Source organism: Macrobrachium rosenbergii, chromosome 11 (genome assembly GCF_040412425.1).
Source record: "Macrobrachium rosenbergii isolate ZJJX-2024 chromosome 11, ASM4041242v1, whole genome shotgun sequence".
Lineage (NCBI taxonomy): Eukaryota > Metazoa > Arthropoda > Malacostraca > Decapoda > Palaemonidae > Macrobrachium > Macrobrachium rosenbergii.
The window spans coordinates 17,534,635-17,548,430 of record NC_089751.1 but is presented as its reverse complement, the minus strand read 5'-3'; the positions used below and the strand labels follow the sequence as shown (position 1 = coordinate 17,548,430).

The window sequence follows — 13,796 nt, the reverse complement described above, 5'->3', positions numbered from 1 at the left end:
CAAGTCATCAGACGTACCAAATTGCAACCCTCTAGTCTCAGTAGTTTTTATTTTACTTAAGGTTAAAGTTAGCCATGATCGTGCATCTGGCAGCGCAACAAAACAGGCCACATGGCCGGCTGTGAGTTTCATGGGCCGTGGCTTAGAGCTTTATGTAGCATTATACTCTGTACAGAAAACTCGATTGCGCCTCGGCGCACATTTTTTACTTGTTTTCTAGGGACATCAGAATCGCTACGACTTTGACTTCAGTGAATTTTTTTAAGTGCTTTACCTTTATTCTAGTACGGTGTATCTCAGTTCTCATTTCTCATTTATTTTAGCTGCATTATGAATCTAATTTCGGTTACTCACAATTCAGAACAAAATCATTGTATTATATAATAAAGTAGAACGTTCCCTCTTCTCAACATCGAGCTGTGAATAGTATACGAGTATAACGAACAATCAGATTAGAACCGCCAAGAGAATATTATCGAAACAAAAAAATGCAATGAAGTACTCAGGAGTAAGTTGTACCCAAATTAGAAATACAATCAATTCTTGCTATCATGTGCGTAGAATCACTGTAGGTCTACGACGATACGTCGTTGCAATATCAACCTGTCTAACATGTATTCTTAACTAGACATTACTGAGATTCATAATAATTCAAAGCTACAGTAGTGCACCTCACGCGGTGCTGAGATTCATAATAATTCAAAGCTACAGTAGCGCACCTCACGCGGTTCTTTGCAGCGTCTTTCGGCTCCTAACTGCAACCTCTTTCATTCCTTTTACTCTTGCTTCCGTTCATATTCTCCTTTATCCATCTTACTATCCACCTTCTCCTAACAACATTGTTCCATAGTGCAACTGCGAGATTTTGCTCCTGTTACACCTTTAAAGCCTTTTTGCTCTCAGTTTCCCTTTCAGCGCTGAATGACCTCATAGGGCCCAGCGCTTGGCCTTTGACCTAAATTTTATATTCCATTCCATTTCTTGCAGTAATGTTTATAATTTGTATCCTGAAAGTGATAAACCAAACTCTATAGGTCTTCGTTGATTTAAGGCGTGTTAATAGGAGAGCTCATTTTATGTATAACCTGATCGTATTGTGTTACTTCTTATGCACTTCCGGCAATGAAGAAGGCAAATTTAATTACAATGTCTCCTCCTTTCTCTTCGTCCTTATATGACATTTTTTTTGTCTGGCAAACCCGACAAATTAAAAAGAGTAAGTTGATTACATCTCTCCTCAAAGTCCATCAGAATGATTAGTTTTTATGTATCTGTGCAACTCTGAGAACCTAATTAAAATTAATAATGGACAGCAAAGCTCTTAATACGCAACTGGTGTGTTTCTTATTTCCATAAAACTAAGAGAATTAGTTTTTACTATATTTTTTTCTATTTTAATGACATCATTTTTTGACAGAAGATCATGGTTTAATGAGGGAATATAGTTTCCTTGCCTAATTTACTAAATAATGCAATGTGTTTCCCGAAAACCCGTCTTATGGTTCTGTATTTGTCTCTGTTTAACTCTTCCTGTACCATCACTAAGATGCTCCAATTATGTAATGCGGAGGTTATGAAATTGCCTAACCTAGAATACTATATAACACAAACTACTTTCTTTTCAACGTGTTTCATACAACCGCATAATCTAGCTTCAAGTTCTCGCTAATTAGGCGTTATTTTCTAACGGTATAACAAGAGTAACATTGTGGAATAGATTTTAAGTCATCGTAACTTACAGATAACAAACAGTTAACTGTTATAACGAGGAGTTATGGAACAATGTTCGGCCCCCACAATAAGGTTTAACGAGCAGGTCATTTTTCAACATTTAGTGTACAGTAATATGTATTGTTAACAGCCTAACAGGGTTTTAGGAAGTTCTGACTGTTTTCTAGTAGTTGAATCCATGAAAAACAAAGATATTTATATTCACTGTGATGTTATACAGCTCTAAACAACGTAAGGTCCCCACGCGCGACAATTACAGCCTAAGTCTCTTATTGAAGCTATAACATTGCTCTCCGGTGTCACAGTCGTTTGATAATAAGCTTATACAATTTCCTAACTTTTCCCTTGCTCAAAATACACAAAGACCTTAAAAAAAAATTACAAAAAGCAGCTGAAGCAGTATCACAGTTATTTTCCACTATATCAGTAAAAAAATTACTCAGTTTGTGACGTAATAATCGTATGATAATGAATCATGAAATTTAATCACCGAATCTGGAAGTCTTCAGCGATTTCCTTCTGAATATATATATATATATATATATATATATATATATATATATATATATATATATATATATATATATATATATATATATATATATATATATGTGTGTGTGTGTGTGTATGTATGTATGTATATATATACTGTATATATGTACATGAAATTTTTTATCACACCGTGATTTATATACAACCATGAAGCTACAAATGTCGCTTAATATCAAATTCACGCTACCTCGGGAATATCTCCGATGGAGAATTATCAGTAAATTCCCCTTCGGTGATAATTCTCCGTCGGAGATATTCCCGAGGTAGCGTGAATTTGATATTAAGCGACATTTATATGTGTGTGTATTTACATGTGCGTGTATATGCTGTGACCTGTCTCCGGTAGCCAACTTCATTGCGAGAATGTTTTTGTGGTGGCTGGAGACACCAGCCTCTGAGATAAGAGGCTGACAATTGAAGCAAATCAGTATGAATAAAAGTTTTGTTTTTTCTTAGATTCACCTTGTAACCAAAATTTACTTTTCACTCCAGCATAATTGATAGGGCATTATCATATTTCCAGTTACTACCCTCATAAAGGAAATAACAAAAAGGCTCAATTTATGTTAGAGATTCCTCATATCAAACCTGTGTCTATTTTTCACATTTATTTTTTAGTCTAGAATATGAGGTGACTTTAGAGCCATATCCTTCCATTTTCTTATATATCATTTGCAAGGGTAAATGAGAGAAATTAAATATCATTTTTAATGTTTCCACAAAATAAAAGAATAAGGCTGGTATATTGGCAAAGATGAATTTATAATGATCAACAATTATTCGGTGGATTAGAAAACAAAGTGAACACAGTGAAATCACAGTGAGTAAAGATTTCAAGGCCATAAGCTTTTCTCGGTAAAACTGGCATATATATTGAATTTGTGTCGATACCAGAAATCAAGTAAACAGAAATGAATGAAAATGTAGGTACCTAATTGCCCTGAATATTCAATATAAGGTCTTCAGTTTCAATGTTTCATCAAACATCGAAACATAAGTAGAAAAATCCACGTAACTTGACAATCGGATTTATTCTCCCCCTGGCAGGAGGTGCTATAAAGTCCAATGAATAATGCAGTGGGACTTAAAATCATCAACGAATAAGAAAATTCTCTCAGTAATTTTTCTCGGATTATCCTTCTCCCATAAAGCTTTCCATAATCATTTACATTCTGATAATAGGCTCTTTTCCTTGCCCATATTATATAGACATACAGTAGTTTCTCAGTTTCAAATAACTACTTCGCATGAGTCTTGTGTGTGATTTCATAATGCTTTAGTTTTTAGGCCACTTCATTCAGAGTACATACATGGAATATCAACATAATGAGTGAGCCTCATTTCTGAATAGTAATGAAGCTTGTTCATTCTCGAAAGAGGCTAGATAAGGAAGTCGAAGCATAATAAATTCTACTTACATTAACGATTTGATTGTCTCCAGTAGTTATTAACGGATTAACCTTGCAAATGCAGATTACAAATACAAATAAATCAATGGAAAACATTATAAAATACACTCGGTAAGCAAAGACATATCTCGTAAGTAGACATCAAATGCAGTGGGTCCCTTATTATCAAAAATCAGTTTCTCAAGTTTCAACACATTTCATCCAGTTAGCAGTTAACTGACCAATTATTAACAAACAATCGGGCGATAAAAGTAATTATCATACTTCTTCATGGTAAGCAGTATTTCAGGGTCTGAGACTTGTTTATAGCAGTCAGAATCTTCAAGCGATTTCGGCAAAGTATTGCAACACTGTGGGAGAGTGATACAACATGACTGCATTAGTACATGAATAAATATTTAAGGAAGTATCAAGAGGCAGCACGTTATCGCTCGTAACGCCTTAGTTTCAGTGCCATTAATCAAAGGGGGCAATCAGGATGCTGCTCCCTTTCATATAATGACCGTTATTATGTCATAATCGTAGGATGGCCCCCAGAGGCTTTGAGTCGAGCTTGGGCCCCCTTTAACATCGTCCATTTATCCACCTCACTCAGAACAGGATTTGACGTGTCTATAATAGGATCCATAATAAACATATGTTTTTTTTTTATATTGTACAAAAAATATATTGAGTTAAATTGTTATCACTTTTACTATTGCAGGCACTTGTGTGGACTTGGAACTCATGTGGCAGAAATTGTCATTTGAATTTCTCATATGACACACTGAACATTCCTGTTGAAGGTAAAATTAAGTTCGTTATTTGATGATAATAGTTACCAGAGTTTATTCATAGAAGGATTTTTCATATTTCATCTTGTTATTTGATAGCGTAATAGATAAGTATATTTTGTTGAACATAGTTTCTTAAAATCTATTAGTTTTTTAGAGGTAGTGTTTGTTTTGACGAGTATTCTGGAAGTAGTAGAACTTTAAATACCGTAAACGAGGCTAGACTATCTGTAACACTTCTTTGGATTTTTAAAACTGTTTATTTTATTTTGATAAGAACTGAAAAAAGAAGTGTCAACACAATATAAATTTTATCATAGTTTTTATTTAGAAAATACGCACATGCTTACACAAACACACACACACACATATATATATAGCATCGAGTTAGGGGAGAAGGAGAATTCCTTGTATTTCCTTTCAATGTAATTTATTATGCTAACATTTCAGGACCATGTATCCCATTTTCAAAGCTATAAATTAAAAAGCCAACAGAATTAAAAATAGATTCAGATTTTAAAACTAGAAAAAAGAAATTTTACATAAAAGTATAAAAAGAAACATAACAGAAAGGAACAGTGATTACCAAATAGTGCTGAAGGCAAAAGCTGAGTGACATTCAGGGTCCGTTTTGGTTCCAACGGAAACTCACGAGAGGTGTAGAGGTGTTGACGTGGACTGAGTATTTAATTGGGGAACTAGTTGTTTAATAAAAAGAGATTCTAGTATTGACAGTTGGTGGTCATTCAGAGCTTTGCCTATTATTTTGAAATCCTTGTAATTGATATTATATCTGCATTTTTTCCCGTGGTCTCTTATGCATGAAAATTCGGGGTTTGATAATTTAGCACCGTTCGGTAACTTACGCCACGATGAGAGTCTAATCTCACCTTCAACAACCTACGAGTGGAGCCCACGTACTTCACAGGTCACATCTGGGGCAATTAAACAGGTATATGACTCCTGAGGTCATCAAAGGGTGCAGACTTTCTTTATATTTAAACATAGACTTGATCGTCATTGGATTATTAGATATTAGTTTCAGTTCGACAGCCGGTAAATATTTGTTTATTATCTGTCGTAAATCTTGGTAAAAATGTTTATCGTAGATAAGCGGGACACTTGCATAGAAAGATAGTTTAGGTACTGTTGGTATTCTGAATTTTGGTTGAAAAATATTATTTAAAACTTTGCGCAAATGTTTGTAAAAGAGCTCAGATGGGAAACAGTTATTAATAAAATATCGGTGGAGATATAGAATTTCCTCGTGAAAACCATTCCAATCAGATGTTAAACTAAAGGCCCTGTGGAAGAGGGTAGACAAAGAATTTAACTTAAAATTAACTCGATGCTGTTCATCAGGTTTAAAGCAACCGCCTTCGACTTTGATATATATATATATATATATATATATATATGTGTGTGTGTGTGTGTGTGTGTGTGTGTGTGTGTATGTATGTATGTATGTATGTATGTATGTATGTATATACTTACACACACACTTGGGATTTGCATGCGGCAAATTATCTAGAAAATAAATGTTACCATTAGAACATAATTAGATTATATCTATCATTGGCACAAATCATTTCAACATTACCCGCACCAAAATATTTCAGAATTTACGCATTGCAAAGGTTTGAATTTCTTTCGCGATTTGTATTATATATTTCATTACTCATATCATTTTGACTGCTTATGTTGTATTAATCATTTGCTGATTAGTTTTCGAAGAAATGGGTCTTACGATGCTGATTAAACTTGGCGTTCTGTAGTACGTTTGATTGCGAAGGGATTTGATGAAAGACTAAATAATGCTCGTCCACTATTCACATTACCCTGCCTTCGTAATTGAACCTATTACGTTTTAGTTTTCTGTAAAAGAAAACTTGTGCCGGTTTTTGTCAGTCCGTCCGCACTTTTCTGTCCGCGCTTTTTTCTGTCCGCCCTCAGATCTTAAAATCTACTGAGGCTAGAGGGCTGCAAATTGGTGTGTTGATCATCCACCCTCCAGTCATTAAACATATCAAATTGTAGCCCTCTAGCCTCAGTAGCTTTTATTAGATTTAAGATGAAATTTAGCCATAATTGTGCTTCTGGAAACTGTATAGGACAGGCCACCACCGGGCCGTGGTTAAAGTTTCATGGGCCGCGGCTCATACAACATTATGCTGAGACTACTGAAATATATATCTGTTTTCGGTTGCCTTGATTATACGCTGTAGCGGCTGTGCAGAAAACTCGATTGCGTCGAAGAAACTTCGGCCCATTTTTACTGTCTGTTCTTACGCGATTTATAGAGAGAACCGAAGAGTAGTACACAATTATTTCAAGATTCTGTGCAACCTATGAAAAACTTTATGTTCCCTGTGTCTGACTACAGATTCTAAGTCTTGTCTTCTTCAAATTGTAAGTCAAACAAATAAGTTTGACTTAGAATTTGAAGAAGACAAGACTTAGAATCTGAAGTCAGACTTGGTGATACGTACCGTATTTTACAGGTTGCACAATCTTGAAATAATTGAGTACTACTCTTCGGTTCTCTGTAGAAATCGCAAAAGGAACAGACATTATCTGATATCCCAAAAATTCCTGTCGATAAATGTCATCCAGTCACTTAAAACTGAAAAAAGATGAAAACTTTGCAGGCATGACGACCCTTGTGCAACCCGAAAACTTCAATATTTTTTCTCATATTTTTGACACCTAACAAGATAGCTACAGTAAATCTAGAACTTTTCAAGACTTACTTCATTCACAATATAATTAGGAGTGATAAGGAAAAAATAATAATTAAATAAAGCTCTAAATGATTGTCCGAATTAATTTCCACAAATGGAATTAGTCAACTGCTTCTTATACAAAGGAGAGAGCTCAAGATTCCATAGAAGAGAAATATAATATATATATATATATATATATATATATATATATATATATATATATATATATATATATATATATATATATATATATATATATATATATATATATATATATATATATATATATATACACATACATATATATATATATACATGTATGTATATATATTATATATATACATATGTATACTGTATATATACATAGTGTATACGTAACACATATATGCATATATATATTATATATATGCATATATATAAATATATATATGAAATAACTTTATCATAAATTTTTTCTCTCTCTCTCTCTCTCTCTCTCTCTCTCTCTCTCTCTCTCTCTCTCTCTCTCTCTCTCTCTCTCTCTCTCGTCCTTTTTCCCTTTTCGTTGCTTTCTTTAGATGTAGAATGGATTACGGTATTGGACTGGCCTTTCATATGAAGATAAAACCCATTTGAACGATATTTAATGTGCTAAACATAATTTTTAAAAATTGTTTTCACTCTCATTTAGAGAAGAACCCTCTCTTTTGGCCATTGCACAAAAAGTATAACTAAAGGTGGAGTTGCTCTCTACGATGCGAACTTTGCTGGCCGGCCCCTTAAGGCTATTGAAATGGATAGAAGGGGGTTGGAAAGACTGAGGTCTAAATAAAAGTATATGCGAAGACGTTGGAAGGGGCTCTGAATTGAAACTCGCTAAAAATGTAAGGAGCACTGAGTCTTGAAACAGAAAGGAAACAAGGAAAAAATGCGCCGAAGTTTCTTCGGCGCAGTCGAGTTTTCTGTACAGCGTATAATGGCTGTATGACCCGCGGCCCATGAAACTTTTAGCCACGGCCCGGTGGTGGTCTGTCCTATAGTGTTGCCAGACGCACGATCATGGTTGAATTAACCTTAAATAAAATAAGAACTACTGAGACTAGAGGGCTGCAATTTGGTATGTTTGATGATGAGATGGTTGATGATCAACATACCAATTCGCAGCCCTCTAGCCTCAGTAGTTTTTAAGATCTGAGGGCGGACAGAAGAATTGCGGACGGACAGAAAAATAGCCATCTCAATAGTTTTCTTTTACAGAAAACTAAAAGGAGAGAACGTGGGAGGCGGAGCGAACATAATGAAGAAAGAACGATGTTTTGAAGTGTTTCACACAAAAAACGTCTTGTGTATTAGAAGACCAATGTGGTATGGGAAAAAAGAAAATTATTTTATGATATATAATAATAATGGTTGAATAATCAGGGGAGCGGTATTCTTTAAAACAAATAAAAAGTGCGCCGAAGTTTCTTCGGCGCAAACGAGTTTTCTGTACAGCCGCTACAGCGTACTTTCAAGGTCACCGAAAATTGATCTGTCTTTTGGTGGTCTCGGTTTAATGCTGTATTAGTCCCGGCCCAAGAAACTTTAACCACGGCTTGTTGGTGTAATATCCTATACCGTTGCCAGAAGCACGATTATGGCTAACTTTAACCTTAAATGAAATAAAAAACTACCGAGTCTAGAGGGCTGCAGTTTGGTATATTTGATGATTGGAGGGTAGATGATCAGCATACCAATTTTAGCCCTCTAGCCTCAGTAGATTTTAAGATCTGAGGGCGGACAGAAAAAAGTGTGGACGGACAGATAAAGCCGGCACAATAGTTTCATTTTCAGAAAACTTAAAATGAGGGAAATAAATTACCGACAAACGTTGGAACGGAACATTTAGAACCATTAGGACATAAAGAATAATTGACTGGAAGATAACTAAAAGAGCAGACGGAAGATTTCCTCCTTGGCTGAAGAAAATGTAGTCAGAAAACCACACATAAAGTAAAAAGTTATTACACAGAACATAACGATCTGAAATTGTCAGATTTATCGAACAAAATCTCCTTCTCCAGCGTCAGTACTGAAGAACTAAATCCGGAAAAAGAAACAGAAGAAAAATTTAAAATAAAAAGATAGAAATTACCCACACAACACAATCTGCCAAACGCCACCGCTTTTGACTTCATATTTTTTTTCATATACTCTAAATCCTGCGGTTTTCGGGATCTGCATGAAGTCTTACAGAGTAAGAGAAAACAAAAGTTGTCAGATTGTGTTGGATGAGGCTCTCATCAAATATGGTTACTAAAAATACCTTGAGAGTGCACATGATTTCAACTCTCTTTGGTCGGAGCAAGCACGAATAAAGAATCATGGATCGGATCCGGTTACGGCGTCAGCTTAAAAGTTGACTAATATTTTTTTAGACCTTTACAACCTCCAAAATTGCAGTAAAATCCATATATTAGTGTTTCCATAAATTCTGTCAAGGGAGACAGATATGAAGTGTCAAACAGATACGGAAGAACGCATAATCTTCTCATATCGGATGTCGGAATATTAACCTCATATAAGATTTCAAAATATTGACCTCGTATCAGATGTCAATAAATTGACTTGTATCGCATGTCAAAATATTGACCTCATACCCGACGATAGGTGCGGAATTTGGAATATATTCACTGGATAGCTTTTAGGCATTTTATTCTTCTAAAAGAATATCTTGACTGTGCGATCATGGAAATTTTCATTTTAGTTTATTATTACCATGAAGTTTCTACGAACTAACATGGTTCCAACCTTGCTTACATTGCTTCACTGTTTGGCTGAAGTGCTGTTCACATAGGCCCAATTCTTCTGTTCGTATCTGCTTCACGAGCAAGTTTCTTTGTGATCGCGTTATGTGGTAATAATGCGTTTTTGCCGCTTTGTGTCATTTGGTCATTTGGACTGTGATAACGCTAACCTTTTTCCTGCTATTGACTTTGTTTTATTGATTGGTATATAATGTTTAAGATTTGAATGATAAATAAACCTACTCTGTCTCCCATGAAAAGTGTGACCCTTGAACGGCCTCATTTCATTTCGTATTTCACTGTTATGACTGAAGTTTATCTTCAGTGAGTTCAGCAGTTTCATGGTTATAGAAAATTCCTTGAATTTCGTTCGGTAAAATGATGAGATTCTGCCGTTACGGAATGATATCTTTCTGATTTTTGAGGAAAAAAAATGCCTAGCTGCCCTGTTTTTATATCATAAAAGTTAACGCATTCAGCTAACCTGAATTGATTATAACTTTTATAGGGTTTTTACGTTTCGTTTTGAAGTTGCTTTATGACTGTACTTTTTGCTTTTTCCGATAAGAGATCTTCTAGACCTTTACTGAATATAGTGGACGAACAGTCAAAATCTGTAACCAGCTATGATATGAAGTTCATCAAAGCATGAATATTTACCTTAAATTTTATTTTTGAACTACTCTCAGTAACTTCTGAGAACCTTGAACCTTGAATTTTGTTTACTAAATTTGTGCTACCATGTAGAAGTATATATATATATATATATATATATATATATATATATATATATATATATATATATATATATATATATACATACTGCATATATGTGTGTGTGTATAGAGAGAGAGAGAGAGAGAGAGAGAGGATTGGGGTTGATTTACTATGAAACGAACTTACACTACGTCAGGAAATATCTGCAGCATGAAATAATCAAAGGAAGATAGAACGTAACAAAGTAAAAATTCCAAAAATATTTCCTTGATAAAATATAGACACGTGAGACTTTTGGAAGAGGATATATGCAAAATGAAACAATTCATAATATAACATATGCTTAACCATTACTGAAATGAGTACTACCACGACACATGGCAAAAATACAAGCAAAAGATATAATACAGTTACAGAAAAATATCTAGTTACTGGTAGAAAATTATTCACATATCGCTGTTGATATTTAAATATTATAATAAAAAAGACTATATTGGCTGTCTGAAATGACTATGCCAGCGCACAGGATAACGGATAGAACATAAGTAGAATACGAGGCTCGTATTTTCTCCAAAAGCTCCTCTCACAATTTCCCCGACGAAGCATTCTGCTTCAGGAGGCACTTGATATACAGCATCTCTATTCATCCTTATCACAGTTTCCACCATTCGACTTTATCGAGATAATTGCCTCCTCCTGAAACTTATCCGGAGTTAATGGAATCAGGAATCACGAAACGGCCTCATCATCAGGTTCCCCAGGCAACCACAGCCATCAAATTCTCGGCTTCTGGAAGGTTCGACCTTTACTCAGGCTGCTGCTGCTGCAAACAGCATGTCGTTTTCTGCTATCAGGTTTGATACCACCTACCACCCAATTTTTAAGAAAATACTCATAGTAGCATGAGTCTTGAAATCAAGAAACAAATCCACAGTTACGCAGCTGTACACTTATATTTAAGACTAAAACTTTGCAGACAGCTTTCGAGAATCCATACGATTCCCCATTTTAGTCTGATTGGAAAGGGAATCGTACAGATTCTCCAACGCTCTCTGTGTAGCTTTAATCCTAAGTATATTTTTACAGTTATATAACTACAGATATTTTGCTCCACTGTCTAGTTTGTTAAGAGCTTCATTTTGCTACAGCTGAAGCGTGGAATAGTTTGTCTAGTGCTGTTGAAGAGTCTTCTAATCTCTTAATGTGTGAGCGGGAACAAATTCATTCCTACTTTCGACTGACGTCTTGTGATTTCAGGTGTATTGGTTTTATTTTCGAATCCCTCATGTTTATCAATTTATCACCTATTCTTATAACTTGTCTCTCAGCAGGCTGACTTCCCTTTCGAGACCTCTTGTGCTAAAGGTCTGTTGACTCTGTTCTTTAGCTTTTTCAGCTGAACATTTAAAGAAAGAAAGATGGATGTAATGCAAGACGGCCATTACAGCTTTCCTGTAAGTTTTTTTTTTAAAATGAGTTGCGGAAGGCAGACTTTGTATATCTGCATAAGAAGGTTTGCTCGTCAGAAACCAATAGAAACTAAATTAGAATGGGTAATTATATCACATGGGCTGGAGTGATTTACGAGAAGGAAAGGGTACAATCGAAACTGGAAAGCCAAGAGTGAAAAAAATAGTAATCTGATATATATATATATATATATATATATATATATATATATATATATATATATATATATATATAATAATGTATGTATATATGTATATACAGTATATATACATGTATATATAATCTTTGAAACATGGGACAATAGAATGGATGATGCTATTCTCTAAATATGGAAGAGTGAATAAGTAAATAATAATGCTGCTATTAGGTTGAAAAACTCGAGACAAAGACTGCATTCTGAAAGAATGATTAATTAGTTAGGGTTAGGGCTCGCTCTCGCCAACAAGAAAGCTTTTATCGGCACGAGATTTAACAAGAGATTTCAGGGCTGAAATTTCCCTTCATTCTCTCTCAGATAATAATTTTCTAATTTCCCTTCTCCTTTCAATATCCTTTCCATAAGCCTTTTTTGTTAGTAATTTTGATGATAATTGCCTCAATTTTTTATCTTTTTTCATGGTTGCGTGACGAGACAGGTTTCTTTATGTTCCGGAAATTGACCAACGAAGTCACATTGCTATTCAAGTTTACTTTGAAAAATAAACAAGATTATACAGTATATTCATTATGTAGAAAATCTACCCATTATGAAAGGTATTATGAAAGGTATCCTGCATCAATGGCTGTCTTCGTTGTCTACTCGTTTTATTCCGTCAGAGTAGCCACGTCTTAATGACATATTCTCCTTACAGGTTAAATGTCAGCCTAGGGGTTTTTTTTTACAGCAGATACAAAAGTTCTACCAGATAGGTTTGGTCTTTTACACCATGTCAAAATATGCTACTTTTTAAGTCCTTCCAATTTCGTATATTGGTATCCATCATTCTTCTGGTAAACGTTTCACTTTTATACATGCTCGGTATTAGTGTTTCTTTAGGAAAAGTGAAAAGAATGATGACCTTTTCACATCCTTTGTAGCTAACGCGTTTGTCTCTCCCCCCTTTAATGGGCTATTAGAAGTCGAGATCTTGATGTGAAAGTTAGTGAAAGTCATGATTAGTAGCTTGCTTTTATAAAGGAGGATGGTATTTGAAGAAAGTGCAACTCTTGAAATTCTTCACATTTTCCGCTAAGCCAACGGCTGTAACAAACAAACAAACAATCTTCGCGCACTTGCAGGCAGGTTTGATTTAGGCATTAATTCCCACCATAAGTGAAAAACAAACTGCTAAAGAATACTTATGATTCCATCATTATCTTCACCAGCATCACCTGGAATCCCATGTGATGCAAAGGGTCTTCTTAAAATTCCGCCGTTATTAGCTTTCCTGTACTTTGTCTTCCGCAAAACTGTTTTGACTATCTCACTCAAAAGAATGAAATGGAAATCACGAATAAAGATCGCAAGAGAGTACCTGGAATGAGGACGAATGACGAAAGCAAATTAATCAGAATGCTTTTTGTGGAGGCTTTTTTTTTTTATTCTGAGATCCAAATTACGCATTCCATTAATCAGGCTACTAGAGGTCACTTCCATATATGACAGTTTTGGGGATA

The 13,796-nt window shown here is 34.9% G+C and overlaps 1 long non-coding RNA gene across 1 annotated transcript in view; it reads left to right on the top strand.

The window, feature by feature from the left end:
* Window positions 1-4,391: 4,391 nt before the first annotated feature.
* LOC136843567 (uncharacterized) overlaps window positions 4,392-13,796 on the top strand; it is a 144,099-nt gene continuing 134,694 nt past the window's right edge. Inside the window, exon 1 of the long non-coding RNA XR_010854586.1 lies at window positions 4,392-4,477. This is a non-coding gene — a long non-coding RNA (uncharacterized lncRNA). The remainder of the gene's footprint in view (window positions 4,478-13,796) is intronic.